General features: G+C 43.0%; 1 long non-coding RNA gene across 5 annotated transcripts in view; it reads right to left on the bottom strand.

The window, feature by feature from the left end:
- The window catches only part of LOC132397904 (uncharacterized), a 57,933-nt gene extending 36,217 nt beyond the window's left edge, over positions 1 to 21,716 (bottom strand). For all 5 annotated transcript variants that reach the window (XR_009513481.1, XR_009513480.1, XR_009513477.1 and 2 more), the window contains exons 1-2: positions 21,565 to 21,716; positions 21,168 to 21,279 (exon numbers count right to left, since the gene is read on the bottom strand). This is a non-coding gene — a long non-coding RNA (uncharacterized LOC132397904). The remainder of the gene's footprint in view (positions 1 to 21,167; positions 21,280 to 21,564) is intronic.
- Between the last annotated feature and the right edge of the window lie 2,802 nt (positions 21,717 to 24,518).

The following is a 24,518-nucleotide window of genomic DNA, read 5'->3' as shown; positions in this document are numbered from 1 at the left end:
TTGTGGTCTCCTCTTGATTCTGATGTGGAGCTTCATTTTGGAGGCAATGAGCCTGTGATCTGTCCAGCAGTCGGTACCACACATGGCCTTGGTCACTCTGACATCCTGCCTGTCTTTTCTCGGGACAATGACATTGTCGATAAGATGCCAATGCTTTGAGCGGGGTGTATCCAGGAGGTCTTGTTATGGGTAAGCAGGCAGAAAGTTGTGTTGGTGATGAGGAGGTCATGTACTGCACAAGTCTTCAGTAAGAGTAGGCCGTTACTGTCAAATTTGCCCACTCCATGTCTGCATGACTCTGCCAGGCTGCAGAGTCACACCCTACTCTTGAAGTGTCTAAGCGATATCAGCTTGTCGGTGCTGCTCACTGCTGATAGTAGGGCGTCTAGTTCTTCATAGAACCTGTCTTTCGTCTCATCCCGGTTGTTCGTTGTTGAAGCATAGGCACTGATCAGGGTGGCTTGACTTCCGTTCTGCAGCAGAAGCTGTGGTGTCATGAGCTGGTTGTTCACACCCTTGGGGAGACTGGCAGGTTTCCAAACAAAGTTACTTCTGACACCGAATCCAATTCCAGCGTCACAACACTCATTGCTGCTGCGGCCGCTCCAGAAAAAAATGTATCTACCTCCAGTTTCAGTCAGCTGACCTTCATTGTCAAGACGAGTCTCACTCAGGGCTGCAATGTTGATGTTGTATCTTGCAAGCTCTCTGGCAGCTAAGGCTTTCTGGTCTGTTTGCTGTAGGATTGTCCAGTAGTGTGCACATGTTCCAAGTGCCAATGGTGAGCGGTGCTGCCTTGCATTTTGTTGTGTTAGTTCGACCGCTGAGATGGGATCCCCGCCAGCCGTGGTAAACTGGCCAGGGTGTAATGAAGCAGGCAGTGTTTAGGGCACCGTTTCTAGCCCCTTCCTCATGCTATGGTGGTGAGCAGTGCATTCCTGAAGAGGGCTGCTCAGTCGCCCAGGTAGACGCTAAGTTTCACCACTGCTTTTGTCAGCGAAAAACAACCTGAGCCGCCTGTATGTAGGTCCGTGACTACAGCTCCCAGCGTATCCAGACCTGCTGCCGGTCAGTGAACCGTCAGACCTGAGCCGCCTGTATGTAGGTCCGTGACTACAGCTCCCAGTGTATCCAGACCTGCTGCCGGTCAGTGAACCGTCAGACCTGAGCCGCCTGTATGTAGGTCCGTGACTACAGCTCCCAGCGTATCCAGACCTGCTGCCGGTCAGTGAACCGTCAGACCTGAGCCGCCTGTATGTAGGTCCGTGACTACAGCTCCCAGTGTATCCAGACCTGCTGCCGGTCAGTGAACCGTCAGACCTGAGCCGCCTGTATGTAGGTCCGTGACTACAGCTCCCAGCGTATCCAGACCTGCTGCCGGTCAGTGAACCGTCAGACCTGAGCCGCCTGTATGTAGGTCCGTGACTACAGCTCCCAGTGTATCCAGACCTGCTGCCGGTCAGTGAACCGTCAGACCTGAGCCGCCTGTATGTAGGTCCGTGACTACAGCTCCCAGTGTATCCACACCTGCTGCCGGTCAGTGAACCGTCAGACCTGAGCCGCCTGTATGTAGGTCCGTGACTACAGCTCCCAGTGTATCCACACCTGCTGCTTCATTGCTCGTCCATCGCCACAGGACTTCAAAGGTGATGATGGTGTTGAGACTAGTGCTTGATTTGGATTTAAGTGAGGGAGAGTTGCGCAGCGTCAGCCTCACTCCCACTTCCCAATTCCCATCTGGATCCAGTGGCAAGACAAAAGTCGAGACGGCTGGGGATGGGACTAGGCACAGTGGTCTTCTGTGTCTTGTGCTCTACGCGTTCCATGACGTTTGCAGAGACTGCCTTCTTGACTGTTGGACCTTCTATTGGTCTCGTCCGCTCAATCCGCCGGAGTCTGTCTTCACATGCTGGGATAGACAACTCCCTATCTCACCGCGGGGTTGAGACCCGTCGGCTAACCTCACCTGGTTTAGCCGTCTTGTCAGAGCTGTTGCCCGGGGTGTGGCCGTTGTCGCATGCAAACAGATACGGGGAGCCACAGGTGAGTGGTGGGGACCAAAGGTGGACAAACCGCCTGAAAAGGACGCAACATGTTCCCCCACCAGAGGTGCTACCCCTCCCTGACACCCCATACACCCCTGCTAACCACTGTGCTGTTAAGTGTGAGGTTGTTGTTGAATCAAGTGTCCTGCCTCACTCTTGTACACCGGTACCGTACAGGACATTTTCAGCATTCAGAAACAAAACTGTTTCTAGGATCAGAGTCATAATATTTACTCACTTCTTTGTTCTCCAGTGCATAGTCATAGGTTAATTAATTGCCACCATTAATTATATTAGTTCCTATCAATTGCATTTCACGCCTGCCTTTCTTTGAAGTTACAAGACCCATAGCTTTTCAGCAAATTAAGCTCAAACATTAATGAGGACAGTTTGCAACACCTAATACGAAAATGATTTTCATGCTACGTACATTTACACTGAGCCATCATTGACAAAGATAGTTACAAACACTCTCTCCCCACCCTTCTGTTAACATGGTTGGAGACAGTGCTGGAAAAACAAGGAAGATTTGTTTTCCCTTCAGCATCCACCTCAGGCTGTGCAAGAGAAATGTGGCTCTCTGTCATCCAGTTTTTTAGATGATCTTTTTCATAAAAGTCCAAATGTCATGTCATAGGTGTGTGTGTGTGTGCGTGTGTGTGTGTGTGTGTGCGTGTGTGTGTGTGTGTGTGTGTGTGTGTGTGTGTGTGTGTGTATACATATATAAACACACTGTGGTATGCAAAAGAGTTTGGGCACACCTGGTCAAAATTTCTGTTATGTGAATTGTTAAGCGAGTAAAAGATTAAAAGGTAACCTGATTTCCAAAAGGCATAAAGTTAAAGATGACACAATTCTTTAATATTTTAAGCAAGATTACTTTTTTTTTGTAATTTGTTTTTTTATTGAAGTTCATCATCAAACAAACATTTCCATAAGATGTGTTTCAGACATTGTACATATATATCATATAATCATATATATCACAAATCTCTACAAAGTATTTATCTGAGGTATACACTTATAGAAAATAGTGGAAAGAAAAAAAAACAAGCAAAAGGAAAGAACTATGTACAAGTAGGGAGTGATCTTTTTTTTTACAACAGATTCATTGATTTGTGAGAATAAAATCAGGTCTATGAGGCATTATGTAGTTAAATCATTTTTCCCACTATGAATCAAATTGTTCCAGCTTATGATTAGACCAGTGAGCTTTATGTCTGTGGTGGGAAAGCTTCTTAGAGAAGCTTTCTTAGTTGGAAAAGATTCTTAGAGATAAGATCTATGGGCATTTAGAGAATCATGGTCTGATCAGGGACAGTCAGCATGGCTTTGTGAAGGGCAGATCATGCCTAACAAGCCTGATAGAGTTCTTTGAGGAGGTGACCAGGCATATAGATGAGGGTAGTGCAGTGGGTGTGATTGACATGGATTTTAGTAAGGCATTTGACAAGGTTCAACATGGTAGGCTTATTCAGAAAGTCAGAAGGCATGGGATCCAGATAAGTTTGGCCAGGTGGATTCAGAATTGGCTTGCCTGCAGAAGGCAGAGGGTCGTAGCGGAGGGAGTACATTCAGATTGGAGGGTTGTGACTAGTGGTGTCCCACAAGGATCTGTTCTGGGACCTCTACTTTTCGTGATTTTTATTAACGACCTGGATGTGGGAGTAGAAGGGTGGGTTGGCAAGTTTGCAGACAACACAAAGGTTGGTGGTGTTGTAGGTAGTATAGAGGATTGTCAAAGATTGTAGAGAGACATTGATAGGATGCAGAAGTGGCAGATGGAGTTCAACCCAGAGAAGTGTGAGGTGGTACACTTTGGAAGGACAAACTCCAAGGCAGAGTACAAAGTAAATAGCAGGATACTTGGTAGTGTGGAGGAGCAGAGGGATCTGGGGGTACATGTCCGCAGATCTCTGAAAGTTGCCTCACAGGTAGATAGGGTAGTTAAGAAAGCTTATGGGATGTTAGCTTTCATAAGTCGAGGGGTAGAGTTTAAGAGATGCGATGTAATGATGCAGCTCTATAAAACTCTAGTTAGGCCGCACTTGGAGTATTGTGTCCAGTTCTGGTCACCTGACTATAGGAAGGATGTGGAAGCATTGGAAAGGGTACAAAGGAGATTTACCAGGATGCTGCCTGGTTTAGAGAGTATGCATTATGATTAGAGATTAAGGGAGCTAGGGCTTTACTCTTTGGAGAGAAGGAGGTTGTGAGGAGACATGATAGAGGTGTACAAGATATTAAGAGGAATAGATAGAATGGACAGCCAGCGCCTCTTCCCCAGGGCACCACTGCTCAGTACAAGAGGACATGGCTTTAAGGTAAGGGGAGGGAAGTTCAAGGGGGATATTTGAGGAAGGTTTTTCACTCAGAGAGTGGTAGGTGCATGGAATGCACTGCCTGAGTCAGTGGTGGAGGCAGATACACTAGTGAAGTTTAAGAGACTACTAGACAGGTATATGGAGGAATTTAAGGTGGGGGGGGGTTATATGGGAGGCAGGGTTTGAAGGTCGGCACAACATTGTGGGCCGAAGGGCCTGTAATGTGCTGTACAATTCCATGTTCTATGATTAACAGATGCTGTTATCTTTTCCATTTTGTAAATGTCCATTGTAATTTCCATCCATTTAAAGTTGGGCTCTCCTGTGATAACCATTTCCTAGTAAGAGTCTTTTTACCAGCCACCAACAGTATATTCATTAAATATTTATCTCTTTTCAATGATTCTTGAGGTATATATCCAAAATATATGGTCTTTCTCTCTAAGGGTATTTCATATTTAAAGATGTAGAGCTCTTTAGAAAAGCATATAATTCAGAAAATGGTAGTAGAATCATTTCAAGCATGTATAAGGGGTTGTCAAATCTTAAAACACATTCAACTTAATACATTAAAACAAAAAGGGAGAAGGAAGGAGGGATAATTATATCTGAGGATGAATGGACAACAATATGGAGATCTCAATGGAAGTGTACCAGTTCACAGAAATGGAGGGAGTTTGGATGGAAAAACTTGATAAGATACTTTATTACACCCTCTCAGAAATCCCATTATGATAGTAACCTCCCTGTTTGCTGGAGAAATTGTGGAAATCAAAATGCAAATCATTATCATATTTTTTGGGACAGCCCTGTTATCAGGAACTATTGGAGGGGGTTACACAATGCCCTACAAACAAGATTACTCTTTTTACAGTTACAAGATAACAAAAAAGGAAAAGGGCCCGAAGCAAAAGTTTGGGCACCCTACATGGTCAGTACTTAGCAATACCCCCTTTGGCAAGAATCACTGCTTGTAAACACTTTCTGTTGTCAGCTAAGAATCTTTCAATTCTTGTTTGGGGGATTTTTGCCCATTCCTCCTTGCAAAAGGCTTCTAGTTCTGTGAGATTCTTGGGACGTCTTGCATGCACTGCTTCTTTGATGTCTATCCACAGATTTTCGATGATGTTTAGGTCGGGGGATGTGAGGGCCATGGCAAAACCTTCAGTTTGTGCCTCTTGAGGTAGTCCATTGCGGATTTTGAGGTGTGTTTAGGATCATTATCCTGTTGTAGAAGCCATCCTCTTTTCATCTTCAGCTTTTTTTACAGACGGTGTGATGTCTGCTTCCAGAATTTGCTGGAATTTAATTGAATTCGTTCTTCCCTCTGGCAGTGAAATGTTCCCCATGCCACTGGCTGCAACACAAGCCCAAAGCATGTTTGATCCACCCCCATGCTTAACAGTTGGAGAGGTGTTTTTTTCATGAAATTCTGCACCCTTTTTTCTCCAAAATGTACCTTTGTTCATTGACGCCAAAAAGTTCTATTTTAACTTCAGCAGTCCACAGGACTTGTTTCCAAAATGCATCAGGCTTGTCCAGTTGTTCCTTTGCAAACTTCTGACACTAAATTTTGTGGTGAGGACACAGGAAAGGTTTTCTTCTGATGACTCTTCCTTGAAGGTCACATTTGTGCAGGTGTCACTGCACAATAGAACAGTGCACCACCACTCCAGAGTCTGCTGAATCTTCCTGAAGGTCTTTAGTAGTCAAACGGGGTTTTTGATTTGTCTTTCTACCAATCCTACAAGCAGTTCTCTTGGAAAGTTCAACTTGACCACCACCGTTCCTGTTAACTGCCATTTCTTAATTACATTACAAACTGCAGAAACGGCTACTCGAAAACACTTTGCTATCTTCTTATATCTTTCTTCTGCTTTGTGAGCATCATTTATTTTAATTTTCAGAGTGCTAGGCAGCTGATTGGAGGAGCCCATGGCTGCTGATTGTTCAAGGTTTAAGGAGTCAGGGTATTTATAAAGCTTTGAAATTTGCATCACCTGGCCTTTCCTAACGATGACTGTGAACAAGCCATAGCCCTAACCATCTAATTAAGGTCTGAGACCTCGCTAAAAGTTATCTGAGAGCTCAGATCTCTTGGGGTGCCCAAACTTTTACATGGCACTCTTTTCCTTTTTTTCACTCTAAAATTGTACAAAACAAAAATAATACACTAATCTTGCTTAAAAACGTTGAAAAGAATGTTTCATCTTTAACTTTAGGACTTTTGGAGATCAGTTCATCTTCTATTCACTTAACTATTCACAGTAACAGAAATTTTGACCAGGGGTGCCCAAACATTTGCATGCTACTGTACAACAGAGTGGACATAAAGGGGATATTTTCTATACTGGGGAAGTAATGGACTGGAGGACACAGCCTCAGAAGGCAAGGACATCCCTTAGAACAGAAATGTGAAGGAATTTCTTTAGTCAGAGGGTGGTGAATCTGTGGAATTCATTGCTACATGATGGTGTGGAGGCCAAGTTATCGGGTATATTTGAAGTGGAGGTTGATAGGTTCTTGAGTAGAAAGGGCATCAAAGGTTATGGGGAGAAGGCAGGAGAATTGAGTTGAGAGGGATAGTAAATGGTAGAGCAGGCTTGATGGGTTGAATGGCCAGATTCTGCTCCTATGTCTTATGGCCTTATGTGTTTGCAATTTGTCTACACTATTGTTTTTTTTTCAGTTTTGTCACTAATTTACAGTAGTCAGCACAGATATGAACACAGAACATAGAACAGAACAGCAGAGGAACAAGCTTCTAAGTGCACAAAGTTGTGCCAAACCAATTATTTAAGTAAACAAATAACTATCTAAACTAATCCCTTCTGTCTAAACAATGTCTACTCTATCTTTGCCTCTCATAATCTTATACATCTCTATTAGATCTCCCCTCAGCCTTCGCCGCTTCAGAGAAAACAGTTCAAGTTTGTCCAACCTCTGGTTATTGTACGTGCCAGCTACGGCATCTTTCCAATAAAGTGGTGATCAGAATTGCATGCAATACTCCAGATGCAGCAGAACATTGTGGCTTTTGAACTCAATACATCAACTAATAATGGCAAATTTGCCATAGGCCTCCTTAGCCATCATATCAACTTTTTGTAGCCACTTCCAGATATGAGCTTGGAGACTGTGTATGTTCTTTGGATTTCCAGTATCTGCAGATTTTTTATTTGTTAGAGAAAATTTATAGTGTTGCTGGAACTCGAGGACCTGAGTTATAATAAGATGATTAGAGATAGAGACTGAATGGACAGCTGGAAGCCTCTTTCCCAGGGTGGACATGGTTAATACAAGAGGACATAACTTTAAGGTGTTTGGAGGAAAGTATAGGGGTGATAGAACATAGAACATAGGAAATAAAAGAGTAGAGTACAGCAAGAGGCCCTTCCATCCACAATTTTGTGCAGAACCAATTAAATTAGTAATCAAATGGCCAACTAAAATAATCCCTTCTGCATATACAATGTTCATATCCTTCCATTTTCCTCACATTCATATATCTATCTAAATGTTTCTTAAAACACCTAATGTTTCTGCCTCTACCATCACCCGATGCAGTACATTCCAGACATCCACTACTCTCTGTGTGAAAAAAACTTGTCCCACACATTACCTTTGAAATTATTCCCTCTCACCTTAAAAATAGTATTAGACTTATCAAACCTGGGGAAAAGATGTCTACTCTATCTATGACTCTCATAATCTTATAAATTTCTGTCAGATCTCCCCTCAGACCCTGCTGTTCCAGAGAAAATAACTCTAGTTTGTCCAAACTCTTGGTATAGCACGTGTCCTGCAATGCAGGTATCATCCTAGTGAACCTCTTCTGCACCCTCTCCAAAGTCTTGACATCCTCTCTACAATGGGAGGACCAGAACTGTATGCAGTACTCCAGATGCAGCATAACTAGAGATTTATAAAGCTGCAACAGATCTTCCTGACCTTCTGGCGTCAGAAGTATGCTATACAAAGAGGGATGGGTGTGTGGAATACGTGGAATGAGAGGGATGGGGGCCAGAGTGTTGGTAGATGCAGGTACATTAGGGACATTTAGAAGACTTTTACATAGGCACATAGATGAAAGAGAAATTGAGTGCTATGTGGAAAGGAAATGTTAGATTTATTTTAGAGTAGATCAACATTGTGGGAAAAGGGTCTAAACTGTACAGTAAGATACTGTTCTGTGACCTACAGTATTAAGCACATACATATATATATATATATATATATATATATATATATATTGACAGACAGACGGACGGGCATACTTTATTGATCCCGAGGGAAATTGGGTTTCATTATAGTGGCACCAACAAAGAATAGTGTAGAAATATAGCAATATAAAACCACAAATAATTAAATAATGATGAGTAAATTATTCTAAGTGGAAATAAGTCCAGGACCAGCCTATTGGCTCAGAGTGTCTGACATTCCAAGGGAGGAGTTGTAAAGTTTGATGGCCACAGGCAGGAATGACTTCCTATGACGCTCAGTGTTACATCTCGGTGGAATGAGTCTCTGGCTGGACGTACTCCTGTGCCTAGCCAGTACATTATGGAGTGGAAGGGAGTCATTGTCCAAGATGGCATGCAACTTGGACAGCATCCTCTTTCCAGACACCACCGTCAGAGAGTCCAGTTCCACCCCCACAACATCACTGGCCTTACGAATGAGTTTCTTGATTCTGTTGGTGTCTGCTACCCTCAGCCTGCTGCCCCAGCACACAACAGCAAACATGATAGCACTGGCCACCACAGACTCGTAGAACATCCTCAGCATCGTCCGGCATTGCTAGAGTGTCTAAGACTTTTGCACAGTACTTTAGTAATTTTATGTATTGTACTGTACTGCTGTCACAAAAAAACAACACATTTCGTGACAGATGTGAGTGACGGCAAACCTGGTTCTGATATGGGTTTCTATTGTGGAATGAGAGTGGGAAGGGGGAAGGGGGATGGGAGGGAGCAGGAAGCACCAGAGAGATATCTGTAATGATTAATAGACCAGTTATTTAGAATCAAATGACCTTGCCTGGTGTCTCAGGACTGAGTGTGTCTGCTCCTGTGCCACCCCCCCTGACACACCCCTGCCCTGGCACTCCTTCTCTGTTACACGTTCTACACCCCTCATGCATCTCTCCACCCCTCACCATTTCCAACATGCATTTCTCCTGCCAGGTTTACAAACTCATTCTCTGTTTCACGTTGACAACTACAGTACTGTGCAAAAGTCTGCAGCACACTAGCTATATACGTGTACTGTACCTAAGGCGTTTGCCCAGTATTGTATGCTCTGTATGCAAAGCGTCTGTACTTGCAACAGATGAAGCCCTCACTAACACAGATTCAGAACCAGATTTTCTTTTTATCACAACAGAGACACAGTCTCTATATCAGCTTCAAAGGTAGTATTTAGTAATGCAATATTATCATTTGTTCATAAGCAGGATTAGTCTTAAAAGAAGGCTTGAAGAGGATGAAATCAATTGGATTGCTAAGGGTCTTGCTATAAATCCTGTCCCACTATGTAAATCATATGTAGAGTACCTATTCCACTCTTTTAAGGATTAGTCCTACAATTCCTTCCTCACTTTAAGCATTTATTCAGAAATCTATGGCTTTTTTTCCCCTAGCCTACACTGTACTTCAGGTGTTCAGAATTAATTTGAATCCATTGAAAGGAATTGTATGAATCAGACACATCTCAGCTAGGCTCACAATTCAAGCTGCTTCAGAAGTGTTCCAATCCAAACAATCTTGGTCTTGTAATTTAATCTCCTTCTGCTTTCTGATAGCAACGTTATAACCATTGCTACCCTGAGAAGTTCACATTTCCTTGAAAGCCTGCAGAATTATTCTTTGCCATAGATGAAAATCATCAGGGAAATCTATTCTCGATTGCAAAGAAAGGAATATCTGTCTTTAAATAGAACAAAGAACAGTGCAGCATAGTATATTCCCACTGGCTCACACATTGTGCCAGGACTTGGTGACTCGTGTTCTCAATGTGGCCTCCTTTATATTGGAGATACTCATTGTAAATTGGTGGGTCGCTTCGGTAATCACCTTCGCTCCATCCACCGCAAGTGGAAGTTCCTGGTGGACAAACGTTTTCATTCCCATTCCAAAATGTCGGTCCTGGGCCTCCTCTTGTGCCAAGATGAAGCCACCCTCAGTGTGGAGGAGCAACACCTTATATTCTGTCTGTGTAACCTCCAACCTGATGGTATGAATATCAATTTCTTCTTCTGTTACAAAAATCCTCCCCAATCTGGCCTTCTAACTCTTCTCACCTGTTATCACTTTCTCCTGGGTCCCCTCCTCTTCCTTTTGCATGAACTGCTTGCTTCAGGTCCTTCCACATTTCTATAGAATTAAGGCCAGGACTTTAACTCAGCCATTCCAAACACAAATGTTCTTTTTAAACCATTCTTTTGTTGATTTACTCTTGTCTTTCGGATCATTGTCATTTTGCATTATCCAACTTCTATTAAGCTTCAGATGACAGGCCGCTACCCTGACATTCTCTTGTAAAATGTCTAGATACAGTTTCAAATTCATTGTTCCCTCAATGATTGCAAGCTTTCTAGGTCCTGAGACAGCAAAGCAGTTCCAAACCTGACACAGCTTGGCTGTGGTTCTTTAAAAAGGGAGCTTTGAGAGCGTTAGTCCATTGTACATGGCCTATCAGCGGCTATAACCAGAGCACCAATCGTGAGTGAGATAGCAAGGAACCTTCAGGCATAAAAGGAAGACACCGCCTAGTGAAGCGGTCACCGACAGAGTGATCTGAGGCAGAGTGCTAGGGCTTTGGCAATAAAAGCTCGAGGCGAGGTAAGTTACCTGTGAGGAATAGAAACAGGAAGTATGTCTGTGAGGCCTGTGTTCTGTACCGGGTGTCAGATGTGGGAAGTTCCAGAGACTCCCACCACTACCGGATGGCCGTATCTGTGGCAGGTGTGTCGAGCTGCAGCTCCTTATGGACTGCATTAGGGAAATGGAGATGCAGCTCGATGACCTTCATGTGACCAGGGAAAGTGAGGAGGTGATAGAGAGGAGCTATAGGCAAGTAGTCACACCGGGACCTCCAGAGATAGAAAAGTGGGTAACAGTCAGGAGAGGGAAAGTCAAGAATCAGGTACTAGAGAGTACCCCAGTGACTGCACCCCGGAACAATAAGTACTCCTGCTTGAGTACTGATGTGGGGGACAGCCTATCTGGGGGAAGTGACAGTGGTCGTGCCTCTGGCACAGAGTCTGGCCCTGTGGCTCAGAAGGGTAGGGAAAGGAAGAGGATGGCAGCAGTGACAGGGGACTCTATAGTTAGGGGGTCAGACAGGTGATTCTGTGGACGCAGGAAAGAAACACAGATGGTAGTTTGTCTCCCAGGTGCCAGGGTCCGGGATGGTTCTGATCATGTCCACGATATCCTGAAGTGGGAAGGTGAACAGCCAGAGGTCGTGGTACATATTGGTACCAACGACATAGGTAGGAAAAGGGAGGAAGTCCTGAAAACAGACTACAGGGAGTTAGGAAGGAAGTTGAAGAGCAGGATCTCAAAGGTAGTAATCTCAGGATTACTGCCTGTGCCATGCAACAGTGAGTACAGGAATAGAATGAGGTGGAGGATAAATGTGTGGCTGAGGGATTGGAGTGGGGGCAGGGATTCAGATTTCTGGATCATTGGGACCACTTTTGGGACAAATGTGACCTGTACAACAAGGACAAGTTGCACTCGAATCCCAGGGGGACCAATATTCTGGTGGGGAGGTTTACTAAGTCTATTGTGTTATTGACCCCTTCCTGAATCTAACTTCCACCCACAGAGACTCAGTAGACAATCCCTCCATGACTTCCTCCTTTTCTGCAGCCATGACACTATCTCTGATCAACAGTGCCACCCCCCACCTCTTTTGCCTCCCTCCCTGTCCTTTCTGAAATGAAATATCTAAAGCCTGGCACTCTAAGTAACCATTTCTGCCCCTGAGCTATCCAAGTCTCTGTAATGGCCACAACATCATAGCTCCAAATACTGATCCAGGCTCTAAGCTCATCTGCTTTATTCATGATGGTTCTTGCATTAAAATAGCCACCTCTCAAACCATCGGTCTGAGCCTATTCCTTCTCTATCATCTGTCTATCCTCCCCCTCACACTGCCTCCAAGCTTTCTCTATCTGTGAGCCAACTGTCTCTTCAGTTCAGTTCCCATCCCCCAGCAATAAATGTACTGCATGTTTTTTATAGACCACCCAATAGTAACAAGGAATTGAGAAGCAGATATGGAGACATAGTCTGGAAATGTGTAATAATAACAACAGGATTGTTGTAGTGGGAGATTTTAATTTCCCAAGTATTGATTGGCATCTCTCTAGACCAAGAGGTTTAGATGGGCTGAAGTTTATTAACTGTGTTCAGGAAGATTCAGCAACTTGCTGAAGGACTTCAGCAAGGCCTCTGCCAAAGTTCCACATGGAAGGTTAGTTAAGAAGGTTCAGTCGTTAGGTATTAATGCTGGAGTAATAAAATGGATTCAACAGTGGCTCGATGGGAGATGCCAGAGAGTAGTGGTGGATAATTGTTTATCGGGATGGAAGCCGGTGACTAGCGGGGTGCCTCAGGGATCTGTTTCGGGCCCAATGTTGTTTGTAATATACATAAATGATCTGGATGATGGGGTGGTAAATTGGATTAGTAAGTATGCCGATGATACTAAGGTAGGAGGTGTTGTGGATAATGAGGTGGGTTTTCAAAGCTTGCAGGGAGATTTATGCCAGTTAGAAGAATGGGCTGAACGTTAGCAGATGGAGTTTAATGCTGAGAAGTGTGAGGTTCTACATTTTGGCAGGAATAATCCAAATAGAACATACAGGGTAAATGGTAGGGCATTGAGGAATGCAGAGGAACAGAGAGATCTAGGAATAACAGTGCATAGTTCCCTGACGGTGGAGTCTCATGTAGATAGGGTGGTGAAGAAGGCTTTTGGAACGCTGGCCTTTATAAATCAAAGCATTGAGTACAGAAGTTGGGATGTAATGTTAAAATTGTACAAGGCATTGGTAAGGCCAAATTTGGAATATTGTGTACAGTTCTGGTCACTGAATTATAGGAACGATATCAATAAATTAGAGAGAGTGCAGACGATTTACTAGGATGTTACCTGAGTTTCAGCACTTAGGTTACAGAGAAAGGTTGAACAAGTTAGGTCTCTATTCATTGGAGCGTAGAAGGTTGAGGGGGGATTTGATTGAGGTATTTAAAATTTTGAGAGGGATAGATAGAGTTGACGTGAATAGGCTGTTTCCATTGAGAGTAGGGGAGATTCAAACAAGAGGACATGATTTGAGAGTTAGGGGGCAGAAGTTTAAGGGAAAGACGAGGGGGTATTTCTTTACTCAGAGAGTGATAGCTGTGTGGAATGAGCTTCCTGTATAAGTAGTAGAGGCCAGTTCAGTTGTGTCATTTAAGGTAAAATTGGATAGGTATATGGACAGGAAAGGAGTGGAGGGTTATGGGCTGAGTGCGGGTAGGTGGGACTAGGTGAGATTAAGAGTTCGGCACGGACTAGGAGGGCCAAGATGGCCTGTTTCCGTGCTGTGATTGTTATATGGTTATATGGTTAAGGTTTCCTGACACAATATGTAGATAAGCCTACAAGAGGAGAGACTGTACTGGATCTGGTATTGGGAACTGAACCTGGTCAGGTGTCAGATCTCTCAGCGGGATATAATTTTGGAGAGAGAGATCACAATTCTATCTTTACCATAGCATTGAAGAGGGATAGGAACAGACAAGTTAGGAAAGCATTTAATTGGAGTAAGGGAAAATATAAAGCTATCAGGCAGTAACTTGGAAGCATAAATTGGGAAGTTCTCAGGGAAATGCCTGGCAGAAATGTGGCAAATGTTCAGGGGATATTTGCGTGGTGTTATTCCAATGAGACAGGGAAAGGATGGTAGGGTACAGGAATCATCCACCACCTCTCCTATGGCCATGGGATTCTGATCGGGGAGCTATGCAGGTACTATACCTTGCCCAAGGGTGATGTACAGACTACCAGAGGGAAATAACACCTTACACTTCTTCTGGTGGAGGTGTATTTCCACTCTGCCTCTGTAGGGCACTATTTAATTGCTTTATAAAAGCTGTCCTTGAGCCTGGCGGTACATGCTTTCAGACTTTTGCATCTGCTGCCCGATGGGAGAGCGAAGAAGAGTGAATGTCCAGCATGGCTGAGCTCCTTGATTATGTTGGCTGCTTTACTGAGACAGGGAGAAGTGTAGATAGAGTCCGTGGAGGGAAGGCTGGTTTTGTGATATGTGGAGCTGTGACCACAACTCCCCGCAGTTCCTTCTGGTCAAGGACAGAGCAGTTGCCATACCAACCCATTACCATTATGCATCAAGAAAAGATAGTTTCTATGGCACTTCAATGAAAATTACTCCAGCTCTACTGTGGGAGGGTAACAGGAGCAGGAGGGGGAATTTTTAAAGAAGGTGACCGCGCGTGTATTTTCTTACATGGAGCATGGTGAGTGCAAGGAATGTGCTGTCAGGAGAATTGGTGGAAGCAGATTGTACAGTCTTTCATATAGGCACATGGACATGTAGAGAATGGAAGGATAGGGACTACTTGCAGGCAGAAGGGAATAATTTTATTTGAATAACTGCTTGACACAGACATAGAACATAAACATATAGTACTGAGCAAAATGTCTTGGGCACATATATATTGCTAAGCTGCAAAGACTTCTGCACAGTACTGCAGGAATTTTATGTATTGCATTGTATTGATGTCAGAAAAAGAACAAATTTCATGATATAGAGGCATAGAAAACCTAGAGCACAATACAGGCCCTTCGGCCGACTAAGTTGTGCCGAACATGTCCTTACCTTAGAAATTACTAGGGTTACCTATAGCCTTCTATAGATCTAAGCTCCATGTACCTATCCAAAAGTCTCTTAAAAGACCCTATCGTATCCGCCTCCACCACCGTTGTTAGCAGCCCATTCCACACACTCACCACTCTCTGCGCAATAAACTTAACCCTGACATCTCCTCTGTATCTACTCCCAAGCACCTTAAAACTGTGCCCACTTGTGGCAGCCATTTCAACCCTGAGAAAAAGCCTCTGACTATCCACACGATCAATGCCTTTCATCATTTTATACACCTCTATCAGGTCACCTCTCATCCTCCGTCACTCCAAAGAAAAAAGGCCATGTTCACTCAACCTGTTTTCATAAGGCATGCTCCCCAATCCAGGCAACATCCTTGTAAATCTCCTCTGCACCCTTTCTATGGTTTTCACATCCTTCCTGTAGTGAGACAACTCACTACAGGAACAATACACTACAGAGAACTCACTACGGAGAACTCAGCACAATACTCCAAGTGGGGTCTGATCAGTGTCCGATATAGCTACAACATTACCTCTCAGCTCCTAAATTCAATTCCACAATTGATGAAGGCCAATACACCGTATGCCTTCTTAACCACAGAGTCAACCTGCACAGCTGCTTTGGATGTCCTATGGACTTGGACCCCAAGATCCCTCTGATCCTCCACACTGCCAAGAGTCTTACCATTAATACTATATTCTGCCATCATATTTGACCTACTAAAATGAACCATTTCATACTTATCAGGGTTGAACTCCATCTGCCACTTCTCAGCCCAGTTTTGCATCCTATCAATGTCCCATTGTAACCTCTGACAGCCCTCCACACTATCCACAACTCCCCCAACCTTTGTGTCATCAGCAAACTTACTAACCCATCCCTCCACTTCCTCATCCAGGTTATTTATAAAAATCACGAAGAGTAAGGGTCCCAGAACAGATCCCTGAGAGAAACTACTGGCCACAGACCTCCATACAGAATACAGCCTATCTGCAACCACCCTTTGTCTTCTGTGGGCAAGCCAATTTTGGATCCACAAAGCAAGATCCCCTTGAATCCCATGTCTCCTTACTTTCCCAATAAGCCCTGCATGGGGTACCTTATCAAATGTCTTGCTGAAATCCATATATATGACATCCTTCATCAATGTGTTTAGTTACATCCTCAAACAATTCAATCAGGCTCATAAGGCACAACATGCCCTTGACAAAGTCATGCTGACTATTCCTAATCATATTATAACTCTCCAAATGTTCATAAATCCTGCCTCTCAGGATCTTCTCCATCAACTTACCAACTACTGAAGTAAGATATATGTGAGTGGTGATAAACCTGGTTCTGATTTGGGTCTTTATTGTGAACTGAGAGTGGGAAGGGTGCTGGGAGGGGTAAATCATGTTTGGGAGATGGTGAAAGGTCAGGAGAGGGGGCAGGAAGCTTGGAGAGACATTCTATAATGATCGATATTGTTTGGAATCAAATGACCTAACCTAGTGTCTCAGGCCTGGGTGCGTCAGCACCTGCCCCTGACTCTCCTTCTCTGTCACCTTTCCCAAACCCCTCCTGTGGCATTCCCCCCTTGTCATTCCCAACATCCTTTGCTCCTACCAGATATACAAACTCGCTCTCTTCTCCATGTTAATAAATATAATACTGTGCAAATGTCTTAGGCATGCTGGCTGGCTATATGTATGTGCCTAAGAATTTTGCACCATACTGTAGAACATAGAACATTACAGAGCAGTACAGTCCCTATGGCCCATAATACTGCGCTGACCTTTTCACCTACCCAAAAATCAATCTAACCCATGACCCTGTCATCAATGGTTCTACCTAAGAACCTCTTAAATGCTCCTAATGCATCTATCTCTACCATGATCCCTGACAGGGAGCACAATGCACACACACTCTGTGTAAAGAACTTACCTTTTACAACACTGCTTATACTGTTATCCAATCACTTGAAAATTTTGTCCCCTCGTAGTATCTACCTCTACCCTGTGGGCTGAATGGCCTCTTCCCATGTGTACTGTTCTATGTTCTGTTTTCTTTGTTCAGCGTTCTGTGTTCTGTGATTTATGTTCTAAGTAACAGAATCTCATATTAAAGCAGAACTAAAGTGTTCACACATTCTTTGGACATATAAAAAATGATATAAAAAGGTACTGAAAAATATTGTGCTGAGGGCTATGATTTTTCTCTCTTCATGCTGAGGTAGATGTTAAGTGTGTTCATTACCCAGCAGCACTTTGTTCAAAAGACTATTCTTCACGTGAACATAGCTGGACAAAGAGCATTAACAGTCTGTTCAATCATTGTGGTATTAGCACCAAGCCTGGGCTCGTTATCACTTAGCATTCACAAATGCACATATCTTCGTTGTACATGGATCAATAAGTGTAAAAACTAATTGTTTCATTTTAATTACTATTCCCAAGGGGATAGCAATGTCATTTTTATTGTTTTTACCATTATTCTAGAGCAGACAGACTGCTAATGGAGCCTTCCACTTTCTCTACCAAACCACATTTTGCATTTGATCATAAACACTAATTTTACATTTGATTGCTGAATTGTTTGCAGAGCCAAGTTTTTTTCACAATATACTTCCTGAACTGTTAGTTCTCACAGATATACTCACATCACAGAAACAGGCCCTTTCACCTATATTGGGCCATGCTGAACAAGAAGCCAATTTCAGCTCATCCAAACACGAGGAAATCTGCAGATGCTGGAAATTCAAGCAACACATACAAAATGCTGGTGGAACGCAGCAGGCCAGGCAACATCAATAGGAAGAAGTACAGTTGACATTTTGGGCCGAGACCTTTTGTCAAGACAAAGCATCTCAGTCCTGGCAAAGGGTCTCGGCCCGAAACTCAGCTAGTCCAATTTGTCTGGAAATCAGAATCAGGTTCATTATCACTGAGATAGGTTGTAAAATGTGTTGCTTTGCAGTAGGTAGTGCTCATGCGTTCATGATCTCTTCAGAAAGCTGATAGTGGAGGGGAAGAAGTTGTTACTAAAACTTTGAATGTGTGTTTTCTCCTTTCTGTACCTCTTCCCTGATGTTGGAATGAGAAGAGGAGATGTCCTAGGTGGAGGGGGTCTTTATGATGGATGCCACCTTTAACAGGAATCATCTTTTAAATATGCTGTCTATGGTGGGATGGCTTGTGACTGTCATGGAGCTGGGTTAGTTTGGTCCTTGTGCCTCTTAACTGTTGTTCATGTTCCTCCCTCCACCTCTTCCTCTGGCAGCTCATTCCATGTATCATTCCTATTAGATTTCTTTCCTTGTGTTTTAAACTCATCCCCTCTTCTTGATTCCCTGCCCCTGGGAGAAAGTCCTTCAAATGCTTGTCTGGTAATCATTGCTTTCTGCACTTTCTGCATCGCTCAGTGCCCTGTGCCTTGAGACAAGCAGTAATTGCAGTTGGACTCCACAGAGACCAGCTTTAACACCATCTCCATGTTGCTATCAGTCAGTGAGAGAGCTTGCAGTCATTCTGGCAGCACTTCCCACTGCCTGTGTGCGTTCAGAGGTTGTTGCCAATAGCAAAAAATAAAACAAGCTTGCTGAGTCTTTTGAACTGATCTGTGAAAAAAACTTTCAGCCCTTGTGAAAATCCTACCTGAGCAACAAGCTCAACAAATATGGAGCTCAGACATGTGGCTCAAATGGCAGTCAGACTTATCTCATCCTCTGAGGTTTCCACATGGTGTCACAGTCACCAGCAAAATAAAGTTGCAAAATATTGTGGATGCATCATCATAAGCATGATATGCCATCTCGTATGCCATGGGTGATCATGATCTCATGACCATGATTGTACTTGCCCAATATTTCGACAGAAGTGGGTTGTCATTACCTTCTTATGGGCAGTGTCTTTACAAGAAAAGTGACCCCAGCCATTCTCAATTCTCCTCAGAGAATGCCGGCCTGGTTGCAAAACCAGGACTTGTGATGTGCACCGGCTGCTCATACGACCATCCACCACCTGCTCCCATGACTTCATGTGACACTGACCAGGGGGCTAAGCAGGTGCTACACCTTGCCTAAGGTTGACCATTCCACACACAAATCACTCATCTCCCCTATTCTTTCCCCCAATCACCTTAAAATTATGTCTCTTGTATTAGTCATCATCAGAGACCCTCCCTCATATACTATGCTCTTTTTGTGCTGCTGCCATCAAGTAGAAGGTTTAAGAACCTCACAAGTAGTGCCACCAGGTTCAAGAACAGTTACTACTCCCAACCATCAGGCTCTTGAACAAAAGGGGATAACTACACTCACTGGTCCATTCATTGAGATGTTTCCACAACCAATGATCTCACTTTAATAACTCTTTATCTCATTATCTCATGTTCTTGTTATCTATTACTATGTATTTATATTTGCATTTGCACAGTTTGCTGCCTTCTGCACTTTGGTAGATCTTTCCTTGAACCTGTTATAGCTACTGTTTTATAGATTTTCTAAGATTGTCTACAGTAAATAAATCTCAGGGTTGTATATGCTGACATCTGTGTCCTTTGATAATAAAATTTAATTTGAAATTTGAACTTTGAACATTTCCACCCTGGGAAAAATTCTCTGTTTACACCTAGGAACTTGAACCTCTCAACCAAGTGATAATTAGGGGATGGTGATGATTTTCTGGTATTTTCTGCCGAGAGCTGTGGATCATTAAAAATGGACAGATTTTTGAAATTTAAGAGGATTGAGAGCTTCTGAAATTTGTTGAGATCTAGGGTTGATCAGACATGATCATAGTGAATGGCAGGCCAGCTGGCTTGGAGGAGGTGGAGAGTGGAGTTGGGCTGGCTGGTGGCCCAGTCCTGCCACTGCTAGCTTACATTTCCTCATCATTCTGGTCAACAACATTATTGTGGAGTGAAGCCAGTATCTTACAATAGGTTAGTGTCCACCTCCCAGAAGAAGACAATAATTGGTTACAGAATGGGAGGAATCGCAAGGACCTGATGAGCTTGGGTAGCTCTCTCAATCATCGTCCAGTTCAAAGTTCAAAGTTCAAAATAAACTTATTATCACAGTATATGTATGTTCCCCTAAGATTCTTTTTCTTGCGGGTATTTGCAGAAAATATAAAGAAACAACATAAAATCAATGCAAAACTGTACACAAAGATAGACAACCAACATGCAAAAGACAACAAATTGTGCAAATACAAAGAGGAAAACAAAATAATAGTAATAGATAAATAAGTAATAAATAATATTAAGAACATGAGCTGTTGAGCCCTTGAAAGTGAGTCTACAGGTTGTGAAACCAGTTTGGCATTGAGGTGAGTCAAGTTATCCACTCTGGTTTAGGACCCTGATGGTGGAGGGGTAATAACTGTTCCTGGATAGTGATGTCATCTGATCATTATCATGCTGGTGTTTGTGTGAACTTGTTGCATGCCATCTGGCTGCTGAATTCTCTGAATTGCAATGGTGTCTCTGCTTCCAATTTGCTCCATTGGCAGTGAAGTGCTTTAGCAGAACCAGAGGTCTTGAAAGTATGTGGAGAAAAACAAGCATCTCCACCATGATAGAACAACACCAACTCCGATGGATAGGTCATGTCATTCAGATGCCCAACTCACATCTCCCCAAACAGATCCTTTACTCCCAGTTGAAGGAAGTTCAGTGAACCTCTGGTCGGAAAAGGAAACACTTCAAAGATAACATCAAAATCAGCCAGAAAAATTCAACATTACATCTGAAAACTGGGAAGACATTGCACTCAATAGATACAACTGGAGTAAATCTGTTTAAGGGGGAGATGTGCTACATGAGAACGACATTTGCTGTGCCACAGAGAACAAGCAGAAAGGAGAGACTGAGCAAACGGCTCAACCACTAAACACAGTCACAACTTACCCACACTGCACCAGAATTTGTGGGTCTTCAATTGGCCTCTACAGCCTCCTGAGGAACCACCAATAGACAACCCCTTAGGAGAACATCATTCTTGACTCAAGTCACTGTATTGCTAAAGGAAAAAAAAATAGTGCGATCATTTGAGTTGAGTACAATGTTCTCTAAAGCAAATCTTCCCTTAATGGTGAATATCAGTTTGTGACTTGGTTTAACATGGACAGCCACCACACAATCCTTGACGGTTCAGGTCAGGGTCCAATGTCATGGATGCAAGATAACTAGGGACCCTTCTGGGCTGCAACACTCTTCCATCTACACCAACGTTGTGATGTGTCATCATTTTCTGCCAGCTCTACCGTTGAGGTCTTGGTTGGAATGCACTTTCCCTTGAACTTACCACCATGGTTGGCCCCATCAGGAGCTAAGCTCCAGACGACATTGCTCTCAGGATTGCAAGTGTTCACATGCCTCTCCAGCATGAGAAGGTGACGACTCTTGGAGAAACAGAAAAACAAGCCTTTGTTGAGAGCTATCAAACAACATGCGTCATTAACCGTGATCATTCTGCTGTCCAAAGGCATGGCAACCAGCCTGGAGCTGTAATGAAGCATGTTAACGCAAGCAGGAACTGTTACTTATTATATTCTATTTTTGGTCAGCTAATCTGTAAACTGAGCAACAGAAAATAACTCCTTTGTTCCTCATTCCCTCATCTTATATTGCAATGTGCTGACATATTTGGAGTTGAATTCAATTTGAATTACAAATAAGGTTTCTTTATTTGTCACTTGGACATTGAAACATCAAAACTTACAGTGAAATACATCCTGTGCTTCAATAACCAATGTAGTCCAAGGATGCACTGGGAGCAGCCTAAAAGTGTCATCAACCTTCCGGTGCCAACATAGAAAGCCAACAACACATTAACCCTAACCTGGTTTTCTTTGGAATGTGGGGGGGAAACTGGAGCACCCAGAGGAAACCCACACAGTCATGGGGAGAGCACGAAAGATCCTCACAGCCAGTGGCGAGAATTGATTCTGGATTGCTGATACTGAGAAGCATTATGCTAACCTATACATTACTGTGCCACCATTAAATGTTTCATTACATTTGGCATTTTGGTCATTTGTTTTTCCTTTAAAAATTAATTTCTGTTTTATTTTGAAGTTTGACATATGTTATAAAATTTCTTGTTTTGTAGCCCCAGTACAGTGCAACACATAAAAATTACTGTAAATTACCACCTGTTCTCATGACTTCACAAGACCCTGATCAGGTATATTAGAGACATACCAGTGCTGATTGCCAGTGAGGAGGAGATGTTATTATCAATCTGCACTGACTGTGGTCTCCCGATGTGCAAGTCAATGATCCAGTTGCAGTTATGAAAAAAAAAAAGAGTATCTTACCAGAAACCAGGATATAATGGATTATTTTGTTCATGAATCAAATTGAATTTGACCTCCAATACAACAGCACACAATGATCATCACAAAACAGGATTCCTCATGATAGGAAACAATTTTCTCTTCAATGAAGTTTCTGACAATATAGTAGCAATTGTGCCTTTATTCAATGACATGGAGGAGTTTTCTTAATTGATATTTGTTTGTAATATCTGGAAATTACCTGGATGAAAATGTGGGTGGGTGGCTCAGTCATTCTGCTGATAATATAAAGATTGATGGTGCTTTGTTCCTTTATTTATTTAGGACACAGTGCGGAACAAAACAAACTGCACTGCCCAGCACCCCACCAATTTAACCCTAGCCTAGCCACAGGACAATTGACAATGACCAATTAGCCTACTAACTAGTACATCTTTGGACAGTAGGAGGAAAACAAAGCACCTGGAGGAAACCCACAGGTTCGCAGGGAGAATATACCATCTCCTTACAGATGCTGTTGGAATTGAACTCCAAACCCATCAGGGAGAATAGCCTCCGTAGCATCCAGGACATTTTCAAAAAGGCCGTATCGATCATTAAGAAACCCCAACATCCAGGATATGCCCTCTTCTCATTGCTACCATCAGGGAGGAGGTATAGAAGCCTGAAGCACTCACTCGATGTTTCAGAAATAGCTGCTTCCCCTTTTCATAAGATTTCTGAATGGACATTGAACCCATGAAAACTGCCCACAACCCTTTTCGCTCTTTTTACACTACTTACTTAATTTAACTTTTTAAGATATATACTTCTTACTGTTATTTATATTTTTTATACATTGCAATATACTGCTGCTGTAAAACAAGAAATTTGATAAAGAGTGACCAAAACTCCAAATTAATCTTCACCAATGTTTTACCCAACTTCAGCATAATATCTCATCTCCTGTACTCACTACTTTGATCCATGAAGGCCAACGTACCAGAAGCTTCCTATATGAACCTGTCTACCTGTGACGCCAATTTCAATTAATTATGAACCTGTATTCCCGGATCCCTTTGTTCTACCGCACTTCTCAGTGCTCTGCTATTCACAGTGTAAGACCTACCCTGGCTGGTCCTGTTGAAGTGCAATACCTCGTACTTGTCTGCATTAAATTCCGTCTGGAACTTTTCAGCCTATTTTTCGAGCTGGTCCGAATTCTGACTCTGATTTTGAAGCCCCCCCCCCCGGTTGTCATGGTGTTGCACTAACTGCTCAGCTACTTTGGTGCCCCCTGTTGGGAATAGAATCAAAATTAGAATCCTGTTTATTATTACTGACATACTGGGCATCATGAAATATGTTGTTTTGTGGCAGCAGTGCAGTGTAATACATAAAAATATACTATCAGTTAGAATAAGAAAAATAGAAAATAATTACATAGTGCACAAATAGAGCAAAATGTGAGGTGGTGTTCATGGTCTGTTCGGAAACCTGATGGTAGAGAGGAAGAAGCTGTTCCTGAGTCATTGAGTGCAGTGTAGAAGTTCGCCAAAGGTTACAGGTGGATATAGGTAAGTGAAGAAAAATGGCACATAGAGTTTAGCACAGCCAAGTGTGAAGTGTTGCACTTTGGAATACCAAATGTAAATGGAGAGGACATTGTTAATGACAGGGTCCTTAACAATGTTGGTGAGCAGGAATTCTTGGTCCAAGTACATAGCTCTCTAAAAGTAGCTGCACCAGCTGATATGGTGATAAAGAAGATGCATTACATACTTATGTTTATTAGTCCAGGATCTGAGTTCAAGAGTTAGAAAATTACACGGTAGCTTTATAAAACTCTGTTTAAACCACCTCTGAGGTATTGCATTCAGTACTGAGCAACGCACACAAAATGCTAGAGGAACTCAATAGGTCAGGTAGCATCTATGGAGAGGAATAAACAGTTAGCATTTTGGGCCAAGATCCCTTTATC

The sequence above is a fragment of the Hypanus sabinus genome, chromosome 8 (assembly GCF_030144855.1).
Source record: "Hypanus sabinus isolate sHypSab1 chromosome 8, sHypSab1.hap1, whole genome shotgun sequence".
NCBI classification, from domain to species: domain Eukaryota; kingdom Metazoa; phylum Chordata; class Chondrichthyes; order Myliobatiformes; family Dasyatidae; genus Hypanus; species Hypanus sabinus.
The sequence above is the reverse complement of the archived record's forward strand: the minus strand, read 5'-3'. Positions and strand labels throughout refer to the sequence as shown.